This window comes from Cryptomeria japonica, chromosome 9, assembly GCF_030272615.1.
Source record: "Cryptomeria japonica chromosome 9, Sugi_1.0, whole genome shotgun sequence".
NCBI lineage: Eukaryota > Viridiplantae > Streptophyta > Pinopsida > Cupressales > Cupressaceae > Cryptomeria > Cryptomeria japonica.
In genome coordinates, this window is record NC_081413.1 from 134,293,778 (window position 1) to 134,310,057 (window position 16,280).

At 49.0% G+C, this 16,280-nt stretch overlaps 1 protein-coding gene across 1 annotated transcript in view; it reads left to right on the forward strand.

Annotated features, from left to right (window-relative positions):
• LOC131063259 (uncharacterized) overlaps positions 1 to 16,280 on the forward strand; it is a 103,355-nt gene that overhangs the window by 28,349 nt on the left and 58,726 nt on the right. The window lies entirely within an intron of this gene.

Below are 16,280 nucleotides of genomic sequence, written 5' to 3' on the forward strand. Positions count from 1 at the left end.
TTGATGTAACTTTTCATCTTTTCAAATTCTTTGTGAGCAACAAACATGATAACTCCCTTGGTATTTTGGGACCATGGAGAGGGTTTAGAGGGTCCAGGCATAGTATGCACAGGAATATCAGACAAATCGAGTTTTGATACTCACAATGCCCTCTATGATGGGTTTATTTCACATCTAATGTTATCTCAATCGTCAAGAAAGTTAAGCTTGCAGACCCCCAGTAATCCATGCCTGATCTAAATTGATTGACCACCAGGACATATTTAAGAGTTTTATGTGTAATGTCCCCTACTAGGATTTGGTCTATTTTAACCATAATTAATCTATTTTAAAGTACTTATGGCTTAAACTAACTTGATTAAGAGTCAGGGCTACCTTAACATGAAAACAAATCTGGGATATTCTTTCTTTAGTCTATCAAGTACTTGCTAATTTACCATACTAGATAATTTAATCTTATTCCGATTCATTTATAAATCATTTACATATTTATTAATTACTAGTTTTATGAATTATTATATATATTACTGCAGAGCAGTTACTAAAAGATATTATATTTATTGTATTAATATCTGTTATTATATCAGTATCCATATTTATAATCCTTAAATTATTCCTTATTGTGATTCGAGAATATATATATATATATATACATGAATTAAATAATGTTACCAATAATTTATATATTTGCTAATAACCTATTATTATTACGACCACTGCTAAGAATATTATCAGTTATGGATATATTTAGTAGCTGGTAATGGGAGACAGATTTGACACATGTCAGATCTGGTCTGCCACTGTCATGAAATTGTGTATTACTATAATACATATTTTGTTGTTGGGAATACTCATTATGTTATGTTGTCATCGGTAATTATGGGTTATGGCAGTCAGTTAGTCTTCCCGAAGGGCAGTTGGACGTGACGGTTGGTCGCACCCCTTCGGGTATTATATATTGCATACCTTTCTTTCGAATTAGCATCATCATAGTCGTATCTGGGTGTGATGTTATAAGCACTTGATGTACATGGACTGTTGAATTAATACAGAGACTGGTTCTTTAATATATTTCCATTATGCTCTGTGCATTTACTTCCTGCATTTAATCGTTTACTCGTATGTGGCAAACATCTGGCGCCGTTGCCTAGACATACTTGGGAAAGGAAGGAGCGGATGGCGTACAGACACGATGGGCCTAACCGTCGGTGAGATTAATCGAGAGGCCGACAACGCACAAACGGAACTCTACGACGGAGAGGACATTGCAACGAGGGAATTCTCAATCCTGCTTCAGGCGGCCATCAAGACCTACATCCGAAGAGAGGCCACGGAGGCTGAAGTCCCAACAAGTGCCGTGTGGACCGCATTGGAAGTTAGCCCCACGGTGAATCGGTTGATGAACCTCCTCCCTCGGTTGATTGCACAGGCATCACTGGCACAATGAACCCGCCTGGAGGAGATTGCCTGTGAGGAGCGACAACAATAGGTCCTCCGACAGTACGAAGAAAACAATCGTCGTTGGGACGCAGAGCGTGATGGCAAGAGGCGAAGGGGAAATTGAACCCTGTAATAATCCCGACACAATGTTGACATAAATTGTGGCCGAAAAGGAAAATAATAAAGGTTTTTTTTTTTTTTTTTGTGTACATAGTGTGTGCTTGCTATGTACGGAAGTGATTTATGCCCAATATACTAAATAAGGATTAAAAAAAAAAGATACAAAGTGACGAATGGGAAGTGGCACAAAGAGCGTTGAATCTCAGACAACAGATAGAACGAAGGCGTAGGCTAAGGCAACTTGCCGAGGGACGACCGACCGAGGGGTTGCTTGAAGAGAACCCAGGAGGTGTCACGGAGGTTGCGGAGGCAGAGATAGACGGAGAGAATTATACTCTCTGCACTGTCGTAGGGTTGCCCGAAGGGAACCTCACGGAGGGTGCCGAAGGAGAACTCTACAGTTCGCCAAAATACCACCGTAGGGTAAGAAGTCGTGAAGAGTTGGTGGAACAAACAAGGCGAAGTCTAAACCTGATCGACGCTACCAGAGACCTACTAAAGAACTTGTCCATTTCGGAGGACAACCGGAGGGAGACGATCGAAGGTGACGGTACGGCCCAAGGGTACCGTACGGGAGGCAATTTGTTCGGTTCGGGGTCAACAACCTTCTCCGGAGGACCCACGAGTGGAGGGTCAGGTGCAGGAGGTGGAGGCGGAGGATCACCAGGTACAAGCACACAAGGCACCGGAGGAGCGAGACCCAGCGGTGGGATGGCAAGTAAGTAGAAGCTGCCGAAGTTCAACTGCGACGGGAAGGAAGATCCCGTTTGCCATTGCCGCACTTGCGAAACTATATGGTCAGTGTTTACCTCACTGGGTAAACAGGAAGAATATAGAAACTGAACAGCAATGCACAATACAAATACCAAAGAAGTACCAGAATAAGCTTTCCATTAATGTCAAGAGATGTTCATATTATATTCTGTCGTCAACATTACATGTCCTCCTACACCCGGAGGTGGTACAATATATGACAGCCGAAGGGGTGCGACACAACCGTCGCGACTCCAACTACCTACCCGTCGGCTAACTGACTATCAATAATTAACATTACTAAACTATACATTTTTTCCGATAACATCATCCCCCCCAAAAAAGAAGTCGTCTCCGACGACTAACAACAAAATGGAGACAATGCATATATACACCCAAAACAAAGTCAAGGAGGGGGCTGAGGAAGCGTCCCTGAAGTCGAAGGCTGGGATGCTGGTGTTTGGGCCTCCAGGCGGGCGCGGAGGTCATAAACCTGCTGTGTGCGTGCTGCCACGTCCCGCTCCGCCACCAACACCTTCTCCAAAGCCGTCTTCACCATATGTGCAGCTTCCAGCAACTCCTTCTCCTTGGTATCCGCGGACTCTGTCATACCGACCAACTGAGTCTGCAACAAACCCCGCTCTGCAGTGACAGCATCCAACTCCTGCTGCACAAGGCTCCGCACACTCTGCTCTTCCGACAGGCGGATGTCAACCGCAACCTTCTCTGCACGGGCTGTCTCAAGTTGTGCTAACAACTGCGTCCTCTCGGTTGCCCAGGAAGCCTGCTGTTTGGCCTCGCGGACCGCGGACTCATGTTGCGTTTGCCGCAGTGCATAGTAGGCATCCCTGTAAACCTGCTCAATCTGTCCGACGAGAGTAGTCACCCTGGCCTCCACGACGGGCTGAGGCACACTCCAAGCCTCAAGAATTGCATCTGTCTGAATAGCTGGCCACCCCTGTGACTCAAAGCATGCAGCAAAAGCTGTCGAACAGCCTACCCGCATAAACTGGAGGACCTGCTCTAATTCCTCCACAACCTGCTGCAAAGCCCGTGTCTGAGCCGTTGCCACCACTCGCCGACCCCTCGTCACCATATCTGCTAAGTAAGCCTCAATGTCCTCCCCATCCTGCCCCTGGATAGCAGGGACGACTTCTCCTATCTCATGCCCTACTGCTGGTACCGGTGTCTCGCTCGATGAATCCTCCAAGTCTACCACCTCCGTCAGAGGCTCTCGCCGGGGTGAGAATACAGCAGCTCCTACTGGTGGCATCACCGTCATCTGAAATCGCCGGGTCAGCCAACTCCCCATAGCCTCCACCGATGGATCCGTACTGAACACCTCCGGGCCTCTCTCCACCTCTAAAATTTGTCTCTCCAGGGGCTCCTCCAATAAAGAGGCAGACACAGTCACTACTGCCTCGGATCCCACAACGTCCAATCGCACCTGAGGCTCTGCGTCGACCCCCTCCCTGTGCTCCTCCTCTGCCACTACCTGCTGCGGTGATCCACACGACTCCACCATGCCTTCTGTACGTGCCTCTATGGCTGGAGGCGGTCCCGCGGGTGGCGCACTAGCCTGCGGAGGTGGTACGATGGAAGGTGATGCCACCTGCTGCATGGGCCCAAGTGCAACGGGTGTGCGGCCCTCCCCAAAAGCTGGAATCGACGTGCCTCCCACTCCCGCGGATGACCTCACAAGTGTGCCAAGTGGTAGTGAGGGTGGCGCAAACAAGACTCGCTCCCTCGCGGGCTCCATCCTCTCCTCTTCTGTCGCCCTACTGCTACTATCCTCCGCCGAATCCTCTTCCTCCGAAGCCTCTTCGCTACTGGAAGTCTCTCTTCCACTATCAGGTTCGGCCGAGGGGGTCTCTACTATCCTTTTCCGTTTCGCGGAAGAATGACCAATGTCAAGGTGTCTCCAATGCATGATAGGAGGCTCACCGTCTGCCAATGGTTTCTGCGGCTGTATCTCCAATTCTGCCTCCGGTACTACTTCTCGCGTGGCCTCCAGAAACAATCCGATGGCATAGTGGGGCATGTAAAACGTGCGATGCTCCATCATCAAGAACTCGCACATCCGCTTTGATAACAATGTAGCCCAATCATACACAACGCCATTCAGAAGTCCATTCATCAATATGATCTGTGGGAGAGCGATGTCCGATGCCCTACCAGACCCCGTCAACCTGCTCTTGATGACGTCCATTATGCACCGCCAATGGCCCTCTGCAACAAAAGACCTACGCATCCTACGGTTTTTCGTGGCATCAACAATGCTCTCCAATTCTGCTGTGGTCAAGTCTCGGGATACTCGTTTAATCCAATATTCTTTTTCCTCCCGCGTCATCTTCTTAGCTTTCAATTCCACTTTCTTGCCATGTACTCTTGGAATGCCAAACACTCTCGTAAAATCTGCCGGTTTGAAGGATACCGTGATATCCTTCCCAAGGTACTCAAAAGTACTAGTCCGTGAATGGCTATCAAAGGTATCAACCATGAATCATAATGCTCCCTCATACTCACGGATAGCAAACACAGGCATTCGGATGGCCCACTCCACTCCTGCTTTCCGAAGGCTCTTCTTCACCAAATCATCATCTGGTGTATCCTGCCACCACTTCCTGCATTCGGACCCATTCAATCCCTCAAAGGTGATATGCTGTGGGGTCAATGCGTTCTTCCCTCGTGCTGCATGCTGCTGTGGTGCCTTTCTCTTCTGCCTGGCGTGCATTGTGTTACTGGCTATGCGAACACCCGAAGGAAGAACTCGCGTATCCTTATTCCTATGGCTGCTATCCTGCAACTGTTTTTTCCAATTTCTTTTACCTGCTGACTCCATTAACTTCTTCCTGATACTTACTTCTTGGTTTTGCCGATGCGAAAAAACCCCTTCGGTACAGGCCTAACTACCTCCTGGCAGCTGGGACCGTGCGGTGGCAAGACTTGAACTCCTTCACGACTCAAGCTTCGAACCAATACACTCCCAGCCAATGGTATACAACCATGCAGCCACTGCAATTGCTCACGCCCAACAAATTTGTTCAGTCGGTAACCACCACTTCGGCTGTCCTTGGGTTGTGTACGCGGTGTGGTGAGCCTGCTTTGACCGCACGGTGAAATGCCTCGTCCGCACGATGCAACGAAAACTCGTTTTATGCTGGCACACCTCCGTTTTTACTTGCGGGTTCTCCTCTGTGAATAAACCCCTTCGACTATGTGTTTTCACGGTGTTTTCTTTTTATCCCTCGCGCTGCTTGGCGTTTTGTTCCATCGGCGATGTTCCCTTCCTTCGGTTTGCGCGGCGTTTTTATTTTTCTTTTTCGGCCTTCGGTGGTGTTCCTTCCCTGGCGTCGCATGGTGTTTCCTTTCCCTGCGGTAGTGTCTCCTTCGTGCGATGTGCGGCATGGCGTTTTATCTCCTTTTAAGCGGCCTTCGGTGGTGTGGCGTTTTATCTTTCCGCGGGCTTCGGTGGCTTCCACCGCACAGTGGTCCCACCTCACGGTGGTCCCACCCGTCGGTGGTGCCACCTGCGGTGTCCACCGTACGGTGGCCAATGTTTTATATTTTTTTTATTTTTTTATTCTACATATATATTTTTTTCAATTTTCTTTTATATATATTTTTTTCAATTTTCTTTTATATACTTTTTTCTAATTTTCTAATTTTTAGCCGCGGCTGTCTGACTGGGGGTTCCCGGTTCCCTCCGTTCGTGATAGACCTTCAGTTTCGACCTGTTGACTGCGTCTGATATCTCCTTCCCGTCCAGTGTCCATAATTTTATCGCCCCGTTCGTGTTGACCTCACGTATCCGGAAGGGCCCTAACCATCGGACTTTGAATTTCCCCGGTTTAATTTCGTTTCGTCCATTATATTTCAAGACTAACTGCCCCGGGGTGAACCTCGCCCGCCGAATGTGTTGGTCGTGCCAATGTTTCCTTCGTTGCTGGGCCACGTCTATCACCCATTGTGCCATCAGCCTTCGTTCATCGAGTTTGTTTAGGGCATACAGGCGCTCCCTCAGGCTCTCCATATCGCCAAGTTTATTCTCAACAGCAATTCGGAGACTTGGCACCATGAACTCCATCGGTACTACCGCTTCCTGTCCGTACATTAATTGAAATGGTGTCTGGCCCGTCGTTACTTTGTAGGTGGTGCGGTATGCCCATAACACCGACGGTAGTCGCTCCTCCCAATCTTCCTTTTCTACCCTGCACGACTTATAGATGACGGAAACCAAAATCTTGTCGGTCGCCTCCGCTTGACCATTGGCCCTCGGATAATACGGACTGGACAAGGAGTGAAAAATTTTGAATTCTGTCGTAAGGAGTCTCACCACATGGTTCACAAAATGGCCTCCTCTATCACTGGTTATCTGAAGCGGAATTCCATATCTCGTGATAATTTGTTCATAAATAAATCTGGCTGTACTCACGGCGGTGTTATCAGGTAGGGCCCGTGCTTCGACCCATTTTGTCAAGTATTCCGTAGCTACCACGATGTATGTACATCACCGCGGTCTGTTGACTTTTAAAGGCCCCACAAAATCAAGCCCCCAGCGTTCGAATAACTCTTGTGCCGCTGAAGGGTTTAATGGCATGAAGTCTCGTTTTAGTGGTTTTCCGGCCCTCTGGCATGTATCACAGCTTTCGACCCATTCTCTGGTGTTGCTGTGTAGCGTCGGCCACCATAGTGCGGCTAACAGTACTTTCCTGGCCGTCGTGTCCGGCCCCATATGACCTCCTGCGGGTCCTTCGTGTGCTTCCTTCAAAATCCCCGGTATCTCTTCCTCCATCACGCATCGGCGGAGTACTTGATCTGTCCCCATTTTGTAAAGGAGTCCATTGATCAGTTGGAACGTTCGGCTCCTCAGAACCAGTTTGCGTCGTTCCCCTGGTGGCATGTCCCGAGGGAACTGGGACGTCGATAGGTACTTGCCAATACGAGTGTAACCGCAATCCGGAATAAGTGCGCATCGGGGAAATCATCATTCACCCCCTCCGCTCGTTCTCCCGACTTGATTCGTGACAGTTGGTCAGCGATCACATGGCTCTTCCCTGGCCGTACTATAATGTTGAATGTGAATTCTTGCAATAATAACAGCCACCGACTCACTCGTCCTTGAATACTAGGTTTATTCACCAAGTACATCAAAGCTTGGTGGTCTACATAAAAGGTGAAGGGTGTCGCCAACAAATAATGCCGGAACTTCTGTACTGCGTAAACCATGCCGAGCGCTTCCCGTTCAGATGTACTGTAATTCTTCTCAGCTTTCGAGAGTAGTCTACTGGCGAAGTAGACCGGGTGATCCAACCCATGATCCCCAACTTGTGCTAGTGTTGCACCTATTGCATAGTTGGAGGCGTCGACGTGCACATGAAATTCTTTGTCCCAGTTTGGGTAGGCCAATATTGGTGCCGCCAACAGTCGTGATTTCAATTCCTCGAAGGATTCCGACTGCGCTGTTCCCCATACGTACGGTTCCCCTTTTCTTGTGAGGTTATCCAGGGGGTAAGATATCTGGGAGAAATTTTTTATAAACCTTCGGTAATATCCGATGTGTCCCAAAAAAGATTTTACCCCTGAGACATCCTGTGGGGGTTCCATCTCCACAATCACCCGAACTTTATCCGGGTCTGTTTTAAGTCCCGCTTTACACACTATGTGTCCAAGTAGTCTACCCTGAGGCACCATGAATCTGCATTTCTTAGGGTTCAGTGCGAGTCGTGCCCTCCGGCACCTGTCCATACATTCTCCGAGTGCCTTCAGATGCGTCTCCTCCCCACTGTAGATGGACCAATCATCTAGGAACGCCTTGAAGTTACCCACGGACATCTTATCAAAAATGTGGAGAATTATTCGTTGGAACGTTGCCGGAGCATTGCAGAGACCGAAGGGCATCCGGTTGTAAGCATATACTCCGTCCTCCACCACAAATGTCGTCTTCAGCGTATCTTCCTCCGCTATTGATATCTGATTATAGCCGGAAAATCCATCCATAAATGAATAGATTTCATGGCCGGCCACCTCTTCAAGAATAGAGTCCGTGAACGGTATGGGAAATGGATCTTTGATGGTAACTGCATTGAGTCGCCGGAAGTCGACACAAATCCGGATCTCGTTACCATCCTTTTTGAGAGATATTACGATGGGGGATACCCATTCGCTATTCTGCACCCTAAAGATAATCTTGGCCTCCAGCATTCGTTCAATCTCTTTTTGTACTTTTGCAGCATAGTTTTTATTCATCCTGTACGGTCGCTGCCGTACTGGTACTGCGCCTGGTACCAACAGAATACGATGAACACATAACTCCGGTGGGACTCCCTTCAAATCCTTATAAGTCCATGCGAATACATCTTTGTACTCGGTGAAAATCTTGAATGCGGCCGTTTTCAGCACTGGGTTCCAGTCATCTCCTACCAGAATGATTTTCTTATCCGTCTCCATACCTAGATTCAAAGGTTTCACCGTCGGTTCTTCATACTTCATGGCCTCCTTGTTTCTAAATTGATGTGCGGGTACGGTGTCCATTGTAGCTTCTCCTTCCTTATACTCCCCATATTCTGGAGGATATTGATTTGGCTCCTCTCCTTCTCCTTCGACGCTTAATACGTTACAGGAGGGTGAGAACATCTCATAGTCCTCCTGCTGCCAATGGAACAATCCGTTTAGTGAATCTGTGTCATCCTCCGAACAGCAACCTCCGATTTTTAATATGCCTTCGACATCTGGGTCCATCCCCTCTCTCCCTTCGTCTCGTGGGTCATTTTCCCTCTCGGATTCAGATCCCGAGGAAGAGGCAAGTTCCTCGCTCACCAACTGCGTCCGGAGATCAATAGTGAATTTCTTGCCTCCGCTCTCCATCGAGAGTGTATTTCGTTTCCAGTTGTGGTTTGCTTTCGCTGCCACCAACCATCCTCTTCCAAGTATGGCGTCATACCCTTTCTGTTTCAAAGGAATGACCACGAAGTCGAGTACAAAAGGTTGTGCACCCACAGTGACTTGCTGTGCCATCAACATGCCGAGGGGTTTAATCCCGTGCTGGTCTGCACCTAGCAGATTAAACGTAGGTGGCCACAGAGTGGGCTTTCCTAGCTTTTTCCATGTGTCCTCCAGAAGGACATTTACTCCGGAACCGCCGTCTACTATAGTATCCGTCAGGATGGTGCCCAGTATACCCATCTCCACCACGGCTGGGTGTCGGCCATTGTTGACGGTAAGTACAATTGGATTTGTTGCCGAGTTTCCTAGTATGGGAGCGTCCATGTCTCTCGGTTTGGGTTTATCAACCTTTGTGCCCAACAACACTGTCCCCAATTGCGGTATGGTGTGTAGGAGGTCTTCCAGTTTCATAGGTACCTCCATTTGGAGCATCTGTCGTACAATGTTCCTCTCCGCGTCTGTGCAGTAGGGTCCAGATGACTCGTGTGTCTCTCCTCGTTGGGCTTTCATGGCCCTTTCTATTTCCTCCCTTGCCTCCGTCATTCTCTGCTTCTCCGTGCGGGGATGGGGGTATCGGGCTTCCTTTGCCTGCCCTCGGGTAAGAGCAAGGATGGCTTCTTTACCCCGCGTGTTGCCTTCGATATCAATCAGATTGGCCCCTACGGCAGACTTCGGACAATCGGCATCTTCATGGTCACCGGGGCCACACCACCGACATAGCTTTTGAGCGGTGTCATTGTTATTACACTCTCGTGCGTAATGACCCCATTGATTGCAAGCCCTACATTGAATCATCGGGCGTCCCTTCGCATCGTATTGGACCCTGTTTCTGGTGGAATTATTATTATTCCCTCGTCCGCCTCGTCGGTTTCCTCGGTAGCCTCCGGAAGATGCATTATTGTTTGAATCCGATGTGGAGGGCTGCTCATGTGCAAAGAGCACTTGCTGGTTACGTGCCTTCAGATTGTATGGGCATTCCTTCGTAGAATGTCCCATGATCTGGCAGATGTCACAGAATGCCTTCTTGGGACAGGCACCCTTTGTGTGGCCGCTCTCCTTACAATCTGTGCACCACAGTTCATCATCCTTGCTTGTGGCCCCCTTCATTGTCTTAAACTCTTTTAACATCCGTTCCATATCCTTCTGAAGGGCCGTGACTTTCTTCTTCGGCTTCTCATCACTGCTACTCTCTTCTTCCGACGTATCATCTTCAGAGGATGACGAAGATCTATTCTTCTTCTTTTTGGCCGTCTTATTTTCACTTTCCAAGTCCATGGCCCGGTTGTATGCATCATCGTAGGATGTCGGAGGCACAATTTTCATCTTTCGTCGTAGCTTAGGGTTCAGACCCTCGACAAACCACCGCTTCTTTAAGCCATCAGCCGGTTGGCTTTCCATCTTTCCGACTAATTCCTTTAGCCGGCGGCCATATGCCCGTATGGTCTCCTTCTTTCCTTGCTTTGTTCCATAGATTTCCGAGACTATCTCATTATCATCTCGGAGAAGCCGAAATTCCTTCTCGAATGCTTTCTTCAATTCATCCCACATAGTTACCCCGGTTTTATCCAAGTCTGAATACTAGTCAATAGCCACTCCTCTCAGTGTGGCGGGGAACTGTTTCATCCATTCATCCTGGTCAGTCACCCCGTTGGCTATCTAGATGGTTTCGCAGGTACGGCAATGCCGTGCGGGATCATCTTTGCTATCCCCGTTGAATTTGGGCAACTTTTGTTTGGTCGCCATTGATGGAAGTCGTCCACTTGGAGGTGGTTGTGGCCGCGTCTGCCCTCCGGCGCTGCTCCCTCCAATGCCGCTGATGTCTCTTGTGGTGGTGACCAAAGGTACGGTGTTCTGCCTTGTACCTACCGTGTGGTTAGCTTCCCTTTCGCCGTCACCCGTGCCCGGCTCCCTTCGGTGATCCTCCCTTTGTGGCGTGAGAGCGACTACCGTGCGGTTAGCTCCCCCTTCGCCGTCACTCGTGCCCGGCTCCCTTCGGTGATCCTCCCTCTGTGGCGTGAGAGCGACTACCGTGCGGTTAGCTCCCCCTTCGCCGTCACTCGTGCCCGGCTCCCTTCGGTGATCCTCCCTCTGTGGTGTGAGAGATAAGTTTTTGAACCGATCTCGAGTCTCTTCAACTAGTTCTCTTCGTAACCTAGTTTCCTCCAGAAACTCTTCGAGGCTTCTCGCTCTACAGTAGTCTGGCGACGCGTAGAAATTCCCCTCGGCTTCTACACCTTCCGTGACACCTCCTTGGTTCCCTTCGGGCAACCCTTCGGCAGGTCGTCCTTCGGCAAGTTGCCTCAGCCTCCGTCTACGTTCTACACGTTGTTCCAGAATCAAAGCCTTCTGCGCAGCCTCCCACTGGTCGGTTTCTAATTTCTTATTTCTGTCTTTATTCAATAAATTGGGCATTAATTGTGGTACAATTTCATGTTTCACAACACATAAACCAAAACACAACACGTCTTTATTAATTCATTCTTTTGTATACAATCAACATAATTCTTCTGCTTCTAACAGTGTTCTTTATTTCTCTCCCTTCACAATTTAAGGATTATTTGTCCTTCGTCGGTCTTCCCTACGTCCGTCATCCTGGCGCTCATGAAATTCTCGTAAGATTTGCTGTCGTCGGTTCTCACGGTAGGTGTCTTCTCTGCGGTTTTGAAGAGCCAAAAATGCTTGAGCCAGAAGGTTAGGCAAATTGCTCATTAACCGATTCACCGCCGGGCTTACACCAAGCCCGCTCCACACAGCATCCTCTGGAACAGCCTCAATGGTGGCTTCCCTCCGTACGTGTGTTTTGATGGCCGCTTGAAGGATGCAAGAGAAATCTTTTGTGAGTGCTCGTTCTCCTTCGAACAGTTCTTGGTGATCCTCGTCAGGTTTACTGCTCGTCCCCTCGGGCAATGGTTGTCCCATTATTTTGTGCCATGTAGTATATTCCCGTCCCTCTCGAAATAATTTCGGCAACGGCGCCAAATGTTTACCTCACTGGGTAAACAGGAAGAATACAGAAACTGAACAGCAATGCACAATGCAAATACCAAAGAAGTACCAGAATAAGCTTTCCATTAATGTCAAGAGATGTTCATATTATATTCTGTCGTCAACATTACATGTCCTCCTACACCCGGAGGTGGTACAATATATGACAGCCGAAGGGGTGCGACACAACCGTCGCGACTCCAACTACCTACTCGTCGGCTAACTGACTATCAATAATTAACATTACTAAACTATACATTTTTTCCGATAACAGTCAGTGAACGATGTTATCGACCAGGACGAATGGGTAACACAATTTCCAGCAACCTTAAGGGGAGTGGCCATCAACTGGTACTCCGATATGGATAAGGCCAAAGTCGGCACATGGCCCAACCTGAAGAAGGAGTTCGAGATAGAGTTCCGCCTCCTTAGAGACGACAATGAAATAGTAGCTGAAATCTATGGCACAACGCAGAACAAGAACGAGACGGTCCGAGCCTATAGTCGGCGGCTCAAGGAACTGTTGGGGAAAATGGAGAGTCAACCAGTGGATGGGTTGAAAAAGAGATGGTTCGTGGAGGGACTGAAACACTCCCTCCGGAAGAAGATGAAAATTGTTCCACCAACCTCGTACGAAGATGCATATAATAGAGCGATGGATCTCGAGAGCGAGACCAAGACATCCAAGAAGAAAAAGAAGAAGGATAGCTCGTTTGAGGATGATGACTCTTCCGAGGGAAGCAACAGCGATGGCGAGTCTGGCAAAAAGGTGCAAGCCCTGCAGAAGGACATGCTGAGGATGATGAAAGAGCTGAAGGTTATGAAGCGAGGTCCAAGCAAGACTGACGAAGGGGAGCTTTGGTGCACGGAATGTAAGACGGACGACCACACGAAAGGCTCTTGCCCAAAGAAGGCCTATTGTGATATATGCCAATTGATGGGGCATCCCACCAGGGAATGCCCCTACAACATGAAAACACGAAGCCAACAAGTATTGCTTATGCAGGAACAACCAACTACATCGGGCGGTACCGGTAGCTCCCAGACTAACGACAATGCAACATCGAGAGGCTACTGAGATAACCGGTGGGGAGGATGAAACAACAATAACAACAATAACAATACAAGGAGCCCGATCCAATACGACTCCGAAGGCCGACCGATGATACAATGCAGAGCGTGCAGCCAGTGGGGGCACTTCGCCCGAGACTGCCCGAAGGGAGAGGCCACACAATATTTGTACAAATGGTGTAGACCGAGAGACCACAAAGACGCCACCTGCCCGAAGTCCGGCGTCAACTTGCTCAATATCGAGGAAACCAAAGAAGAGGAAGTGCTGGCTGTAACCCGCGCCCAAGCCAGACAAGTAGTGTGCCCAGACCCGGAGATGGAGAAGCGAAGGGTACGGGAAGCACGAGAAGAAATTGAAAAAGAGATACGAGAGAGGGCGAAGGCGAAGGGTACGACGGGTACTTCCAGCCGACCAGAGGCGAAGGAGGCTATACTAAATCAAAATTTAAAACTGGAGGTGCCTGTTAAGGTACACGATCTTCTCCAGACGATGCCTCAATTACAAACGGCGTTGCTGAATAATCTCTCCCAACCACGCACCCATACCAACCACCGCACGGATGTTCCTGGGGGGTCTGCAATAGACCCCATGCTGCTGGCAGTTAACACTGGAAGGAACCCGATCATTGTGGAGATGGGTATCCTTGGCACCATTCTAATCGATACCATCGTCGATGGTGGATCGGGAGTGAATGTTCTTCCAGAAGAAAGCTGGGGAAGCCGACGCTATGGCCATCTACATTCAATCTGTTGGCAGTAGATCAACATGGAATCAAACCCATCGGGACATTGATGGGCCAGCAAGTTACCATCGGGGCGCAACCCTTCATACTGGACTTCATGGTAATCCCACTAAAGAAAAAAGGGTATGATGCGATCTTAGGGAGAGGGTGGCTGGTGGCAGCCAAGGCCACCCACAACTAGAAGAAGAACACTCTGTCTATGGAGAATGGAGGAAGGAAGTTCATCATAGACCTCGGGATGCAGTTGGTTAGTGAGGAACTGGCATCATCTTCGGAATCGAAGGGTGAAGGAGAAGGCAACCTGAGGGAGGAAGGACGGGGCTGCATGGAGCCCAACGACGAAGGGATTCTCAAACTAGGAGAGTGCTCCGAGGATGAGACAGGGTCATTGAACGGGCTCTTCCATTGGCAGATGGAGGATCACGAAATGTTCCAGAGCTACAGGCTCGAAGTAGAGGAACCAGAGCAAGTAACAGAGGAGGTGTACTTGCTGGAATACAGAGAATATTGGAACGGAGACGCCCGTGTGAGTGACACCACCGCACACCAGTTCTCGAAGGAAGAACCCATCGGGTATCAAGAGGTAAAATTGAAGGAGACAACCCTCGGTGACGTAGATAATCCCAAGATCATTCGTGTCGGCAACGATTGGAACCCTATGTGGAAGGCCGCAGCCTTCAAAATCTTTATTATTCTTCTTATTCTTTTGTACGGGAAGGAGACCATGGTCCGTGTAGAATTTATGGTTCCAGGTCTTCGGATGGCCATTGAAAATAGACTTGCCATCAATGGGTCCAAATTGAAACCCTACCATGAGAAGCGCGTAGGGGACTCAAGAGGCCGAAAGGACACCCGAGAGTCCGGAGGGGGACCCGAGAGGATAAAAGGGGACTCGAGAGGCCGGGCAGGTGACTCGAGAGGCACAAGACCAAAGCGGGAGACTCTCGGGCGAGGCAAACCGAGAAGGATGAAGGGCGATCCCAGAGGCACGGGACCCGAGCCAAAGACTCTCTGGACAATTAGATTAGGAAAATAAATTGAAAAAAATAAACGACGACCAGATTGAAAAATCATTCGATGGAGTTTGGAGCCGGGATGTTGAAAAAATTAGAGTGGAGAAGAAGGTTTTTGGCATCTTAAAATATCACAAAAATGATGTGCGCCATGGACTTCCGTGTGGTTCTAAAGGTGGTAAATTGGAGCTGCCCTCGGACCCCGCGAGGGGCGTTGCCCCTCAACCCCGCTGGGGGCACTGGCCCCAGACCCCCAGTTTATTTTTGAGCTACAATACACTTTTGAGTTGGGCGAAGGCATCAGAGAAGTTGGTAAGTGTTGGGGTTGTTCCGTACTGTGAGAAAGAAGTCTGAAGCTAAGCATTGGTGGGGAAGCCATAAGTCGTAGAGGGAGACAGATTTGGAGGTTGCGAACAAACAGAGTTTGAGGGAAGGCATTGCAGGCCCGCGAAGTCGTACGACACCAGGGAGTTATTCAGTTCAGTTATTAGCCTTTGGGGAGTGTGATGGAGGATTTGAGGCGTCTCCTAGCCTTTGTGCTAAAAGGTTGTGGCCACTTCCAGGCATGAATGGTACGCTTTGAGGAACTCGGAGTATGTTTCCGCTGGACGTGAGGTTGCCTTGGTGGATGCACAGAGGGCTCGGGAGGAGCTGACCACCAGGTTGGAGGCAATAGTAGTGTGAGACTTAGCTCAGCGTACCCAGGAGTTGGATGCTGAGAGGGCAGCGCGAGTGGCTATCGAGGACAAATTGGCTAGGGAGACAGTATCATTTGAGTAGCAGTTGGTGGAGGCTGAGATTGAAAAGCGTGTTTTGCAGACAAGTTTGGTTTAGGCACCGGAGGACTGTGATGTCAAGGAAAAAAAGAACTCCTTGCGGAATCAATAATGGTGACATCCGCATTTGAGCATTGGATGGTAGCAGAAAAGGGTTTTCAGGCGAGGACACAGCAGGTGTATGAGTTCCGGGCTCTACTGGCGTCAGCAGTTCCTACAGTTCTATACCTTGATTCTGTTTAATGTATGAACATCATCTCTATTTTGTATTAAGTCATCCAGAGACAACTTCTTTTCTTGGGGGGGATGATGTTGTCGGGGATAATCATTATGTTATGTTGTCGTCGGTAATTATGGGTTACGACAGTCAGTTAGTCTTCTCGAAGGGCAGTTGGACGTGACGGTTGGTCACACCCCTTCGGGTATTATATATT